Source organism: Cebus imitator, unplaced genomic scaffold, assembly GCF_001604975.1.
Source record: "Cebus imitator isolate Cc_AM_T3 unplaced genomic scaffold, Cebus_imitator-1.0 Scaffold83, whole genome shotgun sequence".
In the NCBI taxonomy this organism is placed as follows: Eukaryota; Metazoa; Chordata; class Mammalia; order Primates; family Cebidae; genus Cebus; species Cebus imitator.
In genome coordinates, this window is record NW_016107398.1 from 4,379,419 (window position 1) to 4,389,907 (window position 10,489).

Sequence of the window (10,489 nt, forward strand, 5' to 3'; positions counted from 1 at the left end):
AATAGAAACATTTTTTTAAACCACAGAGAAATCCTAGAGATGAAGAATACAGTAACTGAAATTTAAATTCAATATAAAGCTTCAACATCCAGCTCAATCAAGCTAAGGAAACAATCAGTGAGCTTCCAAACAGAACATTTGAAATTACCCAGTCAGAGGAGCCAAAAGAAAAAGAAATAAAGAAAGCCTACAGGAATCGTGGGATACCATTTAGAGATCTTATTTATGTTTAATAGTAATATAAGAAGAAGAAAGAGAAAAAGAGCCAGAAAAGATATTAAAAGGAATAATGAATGAAAAATTCCCTAATCTGAGGAAGGAAGCCAGCAACCAGGTACAGGACGTTAAAAGGTCTCTGATCAAATTCAACCCAAAGAGGAGTTCACCAAGACACATAATAATCAAGCTATCAAAAATCAAAGACAAAGAAAAAATTCTGAGAGCATCAAGAAATAAGAAATACATCACAAACAAAAGAGTCACAATATGACTATCCATGGACTTCTCAGCATAAACTTTGCATACCAAGAGAGAGTGGAATGATAGTCAATGTGCTGAAGGAAAATAATCACAAACCAAGAAAACATCATCCAGGAAAGCTGCTTTTCATAAATGAGGGATAAATAAAAACTTTCCAGACAAACAAAAGTTAAGGTTGTTCATTCTCAACTATACATGCATTATGGGAATTGCTAAAATAATAATAATAATATGTAAAAAATTCTTTAAATTGAAACAAAAAACTTCTAACTACTAACATAAAACTTACAGAAGCAGAAAACTCAATGATATAAATAATACAGAGCAATATTCAGAATGCTCTAGTACTGTAATGGTGGTATGTGATTTTATCTCTAGTAGGAGGGTTAAAGAATGAAATTATTAATAACAACTATAGCTAAAATAAATTGGAAAGGGATATATACTGCAAAATGATAATATACATTTACAAAAAATATATAAATTTAGACACCAAAAACAAAATAGGAAAAAGTCAAAGTGTAGAGTTATTGAATGCAGTCAAAGTTTCATTGTTATCCAAGCTTCAAATAGACTATTACAAGAGTAAGATGTTCTATGTAAGCCTCATGGTAACCAAAAAGCAAAAATTTGTGGGACACACACACACACACACACACAGCCAGACAACGAGAGGAAGAAAGAAACAAAGATCTAAAAACAACCAGAAAACAAATTTTTAAGTGGCAGTAGTAAGTCTTTACCCAACAATAATTATCTTGAATGTAAATAGATTAAATTCTCCAAAAAACATTGTAGAGTGAATGAATGAATTTTAAAAAACAAGACCCAACTATATTCTTTCTACAATAAACTCACCTTGTTTTTAAGGGGACACATAAACTAAAATTAAAGGGATAGAAAAAAAGATTTTTCAGGCAAATAGAAACCAAAAGAAAGCAGGGATAATATTTTTATCAGACAAAACAGATTTAAGTCAAAAACTGTAAAAGGAGAAAAAGAAAGACATGATAAAGAGGATATAACAATAGTAAATATATGTGCAAACAACAGTGGAGAACCCATATATCTAAAGCAAATATTAAAAGATTTGAAGGCAGAGATAGACTGCAATACAATAATAGTAAGGAACTTTAATACACCACTTTCAATAATGGGTAGATAAACCAAACAGAAAATTAATAGTGAACCACTAGACTTAAACAACACTTTGGACCAAATTGAACTAACAGGCATATCCAAAAGTTCCATCCAGCATGAACAGAATACACATTTTCCTCAAGTACACATGGAACATTCTCCAGATATATCATATATTAGGACACAAAAAAACTCTTGGCAAATTTAAGATGATTAAAATTGTATCAAGTACCTTTCCAAGCACAGTGATATGAAACTAGAAATCAATAAGTGGAGGAACTTAGCAAACTGTATTAATATATGGATATTAAACAACATGCTCCTGAAAAACCAATAAATCAATTTTAAACTTTGAGGGGAAATTTAAAAATATCTTGAGACAAATGAAAATGGAAAAACAGGATGCAAAAGCAGTTCCGAGAGGGAAGTTTACAGCAATAAAGCCCTACATCAAAAAGCAGAAAGATCACAAATAAATCACATAATATCATACCACAAGAAACTAGAAAACAAAAACAAACCATATCTCAAGTTAGCAGAAAAAAAAAAAAAAAAAAAGCTAAGCCCAACATCAGCATATGAAAAGAAATATTAACAATCTAGAAAAAAGTGAAATAGAGACTAGAAAAACTATGACAGTCAATGAAACAAAGGGTCAATGAAATTGAGAGTTGGTTTTTGAAAAACTAAGCAAAACCACCAAATAAGCTAGAATAACTAAGAAGAAAAAGACTCAAATAAAGTCAGAAATGAAAGAAGAGACATTATAGCTGACCACACAGAAAACGAAGGCTCATCAGAGAGCACTGTGAACAATTATATGCCAAAAAATTGGATAACCTAGAAGAAAGGGATAAATTCCTAGACACATACAACTTACCAAGACTGAATCACAAAGAAATAGAAAATCTGAACAGACCAATAACAAAGAAGAAGATTGAATCAGTAATAAAAAGTCTCCCATCAAAGAAAAGCCTAAAATCTGATGGCCTCACTGCTTAATTCTACCAAACATTTAAAGAGAAACTAATGTCAACCCTTCTCAAATTATTTCAAAAAATTAGAAGAGAGAACATTTTCAAACTCATTCTACAAGGCCAGCATTACCCTTATACCAAAGCCAGACAAGGACATCACAAGAAAATAAAACTACAGAACAATATCCTTGATTAACATAAATGTAAAATTCCTCAACAAAATAATACAAAATCAAACTCAACAATACATTAAAGGGATTATTTACCATGATGAAACTGAATTTATGCCGGGGATGCAAAGATGTTTGAACATATGCAAATCAATAAACATGTGGATCACATTAACAGACTAAGGGACAAAAATCATATGATCCCCTAATTAGATGCAGAAAAAGCACTGACAAATTCAACATCCTTTCATGATAAAAACATTCGATAAATTAGGTATAAAAGAAACATACTTTAACATGATAAAGCCTACATGTAATAAGCCCATAGTTAACATTATACTCAACAGTGAAAAACTGAATTCCTTTCCCGTAAGATCCAAAAAGAAGGCAAGGATCCCCATTCTTATCACTTCTATTCAACATAGTATTGGAAGTTCTTGCCAGAGCAATAAGGCAAGAAAAAGAAATAAAAGACGTCCAAATAGGAAAGGAAGAAAATGAAACTGCCACTATATGCTGACAACATGATCTTATATAGAGAAAATCATAAAGAGTCCACCAACACACTGTTAGAACTAATAAACAAATTCAGTAAAGATGCAGGATATTTGAACATCAACATTCAAAAATCAGTACTGTTGCACTATACTAACAACAAACTTTCAAAAAAAAAGAAATCAAGAGACATATCCCATTTACAATTGATACAAAAATAAAATATAATACTTAGAAATAAATTTAACCAAGGAGGTAAAAGACCTGTAAACTGAAAACTATAAAACATTTATGAAGGAAACTGAAGAAGATACAAATAAATGGAAATATTGCCCATGTCTGTGAATTAGAATACTTAATATTGTTAAAATGTCCATACCACCCAAAGAAATATACAGAGTCAACGCAGTCCATATGAAAATTCCAATGTAATTTTTATAAATACATTAAAAATACTCCTAAAATTTATATGGAACCACAAAAATATTGAATAGCCAAGTCAATAACACACACAGCACAGTACTAAAACATCGTGGTGCAGGCATAAAAATAAACACAGAGATCAATGGAGATCAAATAAAGGGCCCAGAAATTAACCCATACACTTGCAATCCATTGATTCTGGACACATATAGAATGGGGAAAGGACATCCTCTTCAATAAATAGTGTTGAAAAAACTGGATATCCATATGCAAAAGAATGAACTTAGACCCTTATTTCACAATCTATACAAAAATCAACTCAAAATGGACTAAACACTTAACCATAAGACCAGAAACTGTAAAATTACTAAAAGAAAACATAGTGGGGAAAATTACATGACATTGGTCTGAACAATAATTTTGATAACCTGTAGATTCAGAAAAATATTTATAAGCCATACATCCGATAAAGGATTAATATCCAAAATATATAAGGAACTCAAACAACTCTACAGAAAGAAAATAATAGTAATGCAATTAAGAAATAGGCAAGAGCTCTGAATAAATATTTCTCAAAAGAAAACATATGAATGGCTAACAAATTAATAAAAATTACTCAATATCACTAATTTTTTAAGAGATGCAAATTAAAACCACAAGATAACATCTCACACTTGTTGGAATTGGCTATTTTCAAAAAGACAAAAAACAAGTGTTGGCAAAGATGTGGAAAAAGAGAACATTTTTATACTGGTGGTGGGAATGTAAATTAATATAACCATTATGGAAAATGGTATGGAGGTTTCTTAATAAACTGAAAATAGAATTACTATATGATCCAGCAACCTCACTTCTAGGTTATTTATCTGAGGGTTTGAAATCGTTAATTGTGTCAAGGAAATGTCTGCACTCCTGTGTTCACTGCAGCACTATTCACAATAGACAAATTATAGAATCAACCTACATACCCATCAACAGACAAAGAAAGAAAATGCAGCATATATACACAATGAAAAGGAAGAAATTCTATCATTTACGACAACATGGATGGAACTGGAGAACATTATACTAAGAGAAATAAGCCAGAAAGACAAATAGACCTGTTCTCACTTAATATGGAGACCAAAAAACAACTGAACGCATAGAAGCACAGAGTAGAATGGTGGATACCAGAGGCTGGAGGACATGGGAGGAATGGGGAGATAATAGTCAAAGCATACAAAGCCTGAGTTAGATAAAGGAAACATTTGATTTTTTTGGACCTAATGCACAGCATGGGGACTATAACTAATAATCGAGTACTACACATTTCAGTATCACTAAGAGAATAAATTTCAAATGTCCTCATCACGAAAATATTAAATATTTGAGGTAATGGATATATTAATTTGCTTGATTTGATCAATACATATTGTATTTATAAATCATCACTTTGTACCCTATAAATATATATAATATAAATATATATAACCATAATTTGACAGTATATAATTTAACATTTTTAAATATGCCTAATTTGTTTTCTTTTCAGCTGTACAGGTTTTTTAATTATGAATCTTTCTATTCTACTTGATATCAAATGAAAATCCTGCTGAGAATTTTCATCACGAAACTGGAAAAAGCTGAAATAAAGTATCTCTTAATACAGAAGGGACAATGATACGTGGATATCAAAGCCATTCAGTTAGAAGTGCACGGCTGTATTTTCATGTACTCTTCAGATCACTGTTTTGGCAGACAGTAGGTTCTGGAGTCAGACTGCCTGTGCTCAAATCCCAACTCTTCCGCTAGCAGGCTGAATAACCCTAGGAAAGTTTAGTCACCTCTGTGCCTCAGTTTCCTTAGGAAAGGATAGCATGGTGGTGAATGCCTGTAATCCCAGCTATTCAGGAGGCTGAGGTAGGAGAATTGCTTGAACCCAGGAGGCAAATGTTGCAGTGAGCTGAGATTGTGCCACTGTACTCCAGCCTGGGTGACAGAGCAAGACTCAGTCTCAAAAAAAAAAAAAAGAAAAGAAAAGAAAAAGAAAAGAAATTATCTGGTGTGATGCATGAAATGCTAAGCACAGGGTATGGAAAATAGCTTCTGCTTAAAAATTCTAATTAGTAGTAGTGGTATCAGAATCAACACTGAAATGTAAGGAGTGTAAACATCATTCATCCTTTGGGTCCTGAAGACTAAATAATATTGACACATACCCAGATAGGAGATGCAAGCAATAGTGCAAGTCACAGAAGAGCACAAAAGAATGAGCTCAACTAGGGTTCTAGATGCCTACAGGATATTGCGGTGGAGAGATCTAACAAACAGAGGGGAATCTTTATCAGGAACTCAAGGGAGAATGAGTGAGAGCCGGAGGTGGAGACTTGGGAACCATTAGAATCTGCATGAAAGTTCAAATATTGATGCGTGATCCTAGAGGAAGAAAAATTCAATGAAAAGAGTAAGAGGCCTAAGACTAGAACCTCAGGCAACGGTGGTATCTAAGGGAACATGAAAGGAATGTGATGCTGGAAAATAAACTCAATAGAATAATCCTGCCAGTGAAGTAGGAGGCAAGCAGGAAAGGGTGGTGTCGTGAAAACCAGAGCAGAGAGAAAAAGGAAAATTTCCAGAAGGAGAGTGTATAAAATAGTGTCAATTGCTGCAGAGACTAACATAAAAACAACTTAAAAAGTTCATTGTATGCTTTCTTTAAGATGTATTTGCGTTTTTTTGCTTTCTGTTTTGTTTTTGTTTTTTGAGACGGAGTATCGCTCTATTGCCAGGCTGGAGTGCAGTGGCAGGTTCTTGGCTCACTACAACCTCCAACTCCCTGGTTCAAGCGATTCTCCTGCCTCAGCCTCCCGAGTAGCGGGGATTACAGGCACACGACAACATACCCAGCTAATTTTTGTATTTTTTGTAGAGACAGGGTTTCACCATGTTGGCCAGGATAGTCTCGAACTCCTGACCTCGTGATCTGCCCACCTCGGCCTCCCAAAGTGCTGGAATTACAGGCGTCAGGCATCCTACCCAGCCAACATGTATTTGTTTTTAATAGAATATGGATTTTAGTTCGGAAAAGTAGAAACAATAAGAGTAATGAATAGAAACTGAAGCACAGGAGAATCTATCTAATTCAATGTGATACACTTTTTGAGCACCTATAGTGCAGACACAGATTATCCAAAAATCATGCAAAACCAATAATTAAAAATTCTTTAATCCTTCTCATCTGCTTCTCTTCTTGAAAAGCAGGTTTTATGGTGTGAACATTTCATATTATGGAATTGGCTGCAAGCTTTAACTCTATTCATGTGCATTACTTGATCAGCAAACATTCCTAACTGCTCTTTCTCCTCTAGAATGCAAAGCATGTCATCTCAACAATGGAAGCTATGCAAGCCAAACTAATTATTAATACACCCACTGGCTTTTCCAAACATATGCTTAAATGTCTTCTTCATTCTATGACTTGATAGCCTAGTATTGCAAAACAAGAAACCTCACTTGTTTAATTGCCATAATAACCAACTGTCTTTTAGTTTTATGTGGACGCATTGGCCACTAGGTGGAGAAAGATACCCAGTGACCCCCCTAGGCGAAGACATGAACTGAATTTTTACCTCCCTAGATTCACTTAGTAACTCTCTAGACACTAGGTTGAATTCAGTTGTGAACAAAAGAAATCTCTATGAATGGTGATGGCAAGTATTCCATGCACTTAGGGGTCATTACTCTTTTCCCTGGAATCTATGCTTTCACTCTCCAAGAATGAGTCCCTGCCCTTCTGATCAAGATAACCCTCAGAATTTGAATTAATGAGTCTTATTGTTCTGTCTCTCAGCCTTGAGCCTCTCTGCAGAGCCCCAGGAAACACAGTGTTAGCTATATCTGTGAAATAGAAGGAATTATTCTCCTCCATCCCCTCCTCCAGCCACTGTGCCACCCTGAGATACCACCTTTGCCCTTAAAACACGTAAACTGTATCATCTAGAAATCATTACATTTTTACTGGAAACTAAAGGACCAAAGGTCTTCAGAATCTAAAAGAATAAAACTCTTAAGGGTTAAGTTTTAAAATCACAACTGGCACACTCATAAGCCATCCTAGGACCTGCCTTGATCTAGAATTATAGTAAATTGCCCATTATCTTTGAATAACTGATATGAATAATATTTTATAAGGAAATTTCTCTAGCCAAGAGACATTTTGTTCAAACAAATTAATTAATTGCTTATAAAACTTTTTCTACATGCTTTATTTCTCAAACTTTTAAAATAAGAGCATAATCTTATATTCTTTTACTTTCTAATCTCCTCTGATTATACATCTCCCCTATTTTTAATGCATTAATCACTTTTACAAAAGATCTTAAATATAGACTTTTATCTATCTCTTCAAATAGTTGTACACTTATTATTTCTCATCCCTTATTTAAACAGTTAGGCATGTCAAATATGTGAGTTATTTGCTGAAAAATATTTTCCTACTTTCCAATTGATCAGCGTTGGCAGAGAGGAAAAATAAGAACAGACATAATTGTCTCACAGACTTCATTATCTTCTTGCCCAAGAATATTCTAGCATCTGTCTTTTCAAAACTTGTATTATAAAAATTAAAAAATTAAAAGAAAAAGTGGAATAATGGTTGTACAGAGAGGTGAATAATAAAAGCTACAAAGGAAACCGAATGGAATTGAATGAAGTAAGGACTAAATGGAAAATATCTGATGGGGTCTCAAAGTTGCATCTGAAGATCTTGTTGGTTTTTACCAAGACTCATTCCTTTCTAACCACAGGTCTTTTCAGAATTGATTCCTTACTCCTTTCATCTCCAGCTGCTGTTTCCTCTGATGTTTTAGATCTCATAAAGATGCCAATAGTTCTAAAGGTAACCATTATTTTATGGAGAAATTACTATGATTAACTTAGTTGATACCAGCATTTTGAGATCAAATCTTTTATTCAGCTAGACTACTTCAGCCTTCAAGAAACCATGCCCCATGCACATGTGCAAACCTCATGCATGTACGAAATCACAAAAATTTAGAGTAGAGAGCTTAGGCAGCATCTGATCCTGGTCCCCTCACTGAATGCCAGGACATTAAAGCCTGGCACAGAGAAGCACCTTCCTCCATATCTCATAATGATGGGTAATGAATTTCACCCATAAGACAGTGCTCCTCGTTCCTGATCCATTGCTCATCCAAGTTATCATGATCCAGTGCTCATCCAAGTTAAGATCGCCCTGATGTACAGAGGAGTTCAGCCTAACATGAGTGTCCTCGTCACACTGATGTCACACTACCAGCAGAAATAAGCTGAGTAGTAGTCTGTACAGCTCAGAGTTCTCTGACAGTCTGGGCTTATTACATGAAGGGCTAGCAGAGCCATTAGCTCAAGCTTCAAATGTAGACTTTTCACCTTAAACTCCAAGCAATATTAAATGTTTAGTTACAGAAAGACAAAAGTGGGACTGAAAGACATTCTCCACATGACTTGAAACTTGGATCCCTTGCAAGTTTCAACCCTGGAACTTTCAACCCTGGGTGACCACCCTGTAGGACTCCAGGATCTTATGAATAACACAATCGTGTTGCATGATACGTCGCATGGGATATTAACATCATTGATTTGTTCAATGCAATTATGTAAACTGTATAGATGCTTTGGTATTTCACTTTTTCATAGACCAGAAGATTTAAAAATGAAAGAGCTCTTTTTGGAGAAGCTCTGCTAACAGAATTATGAGCAGGTCATTTGTAGGAAAATAGGGAATTCATCTAATAAAAACAGAGGCACCACTCACAATATTTTCCTCTGCCAGACATTCTGTTTGGAGCTTTGTAATCCCACATCATGAAATAATACATGATTCTATGCAATCTTCACAATACCTTATGGCCTAGGTACTATTATCACACCCAATTCACAGGTGAGGAAACTGGGGCTTAGGTTAAGCACTCAAGCACATACAAATAGCAAGTAGTTAAGCCACGACTAGAAAGAACCCACCACTGGTTGACACCAAAGCCATGTTCCAGCCACTCTGGATCACCATCTCCCACAGTGTGTTACTTTTTATGAAGCAATCCTAATGCTTCAAGAAAATCACCAGGAGATCTTCACTTCCCACTTTGGGACCTGTCAGTCACATATTAAGTTCTTCCCCTCAGCTGGTACTCCCCATAAGTTAACACAGAGGACCTGAAGTGCTATAGCTTGTCCTAAAGAGGGGAGTGCTTGTGGGCGGGTCTACATAATACTGAAAACTGAAAGTCAGTGGCATGATGACTAACTGCTGTTTCACTTACCTGTGATCCTACATCCTTTCCCCAAGCTTTGTGTCTAACTCACTTCTGACATTAACCATTTCTGGTCGTTGTTTTACATTATAATCTATTGAATGGTGCAATTATGGCTTGTTCTTCTGATATTCTGTCAACTCCAAAATAATAACCAAATCCTGTTTCTGTGTTTTTCTCCATAAACTCTAAAGGACAACATTTTTGTCCAGTATTCCCTCAGAGCCCATGATATGCCAAACCACCTCAAAGCCTCAGTTATGTGAGCTGCTCACCCAGGAATGGGACCAGGTAAAGTCAGAAGACTGGAAGAGTTCGTCTTCAGTGTCTCTCTTCACTTGTCTCCACACAAGTGTCTTCTGTTCTGCTCTTCCTGGACCTCTTGTGCCTGCATACTGCCCTGGATTCCTGTAGTTGGGTTGGTAATGATATTACTAATAGCCATATGTGTTTGTGTCTGACTATTCACTGTTCCTTACTCCTCCAGAAGACACCTGGAGGAGGTAAAGCCATT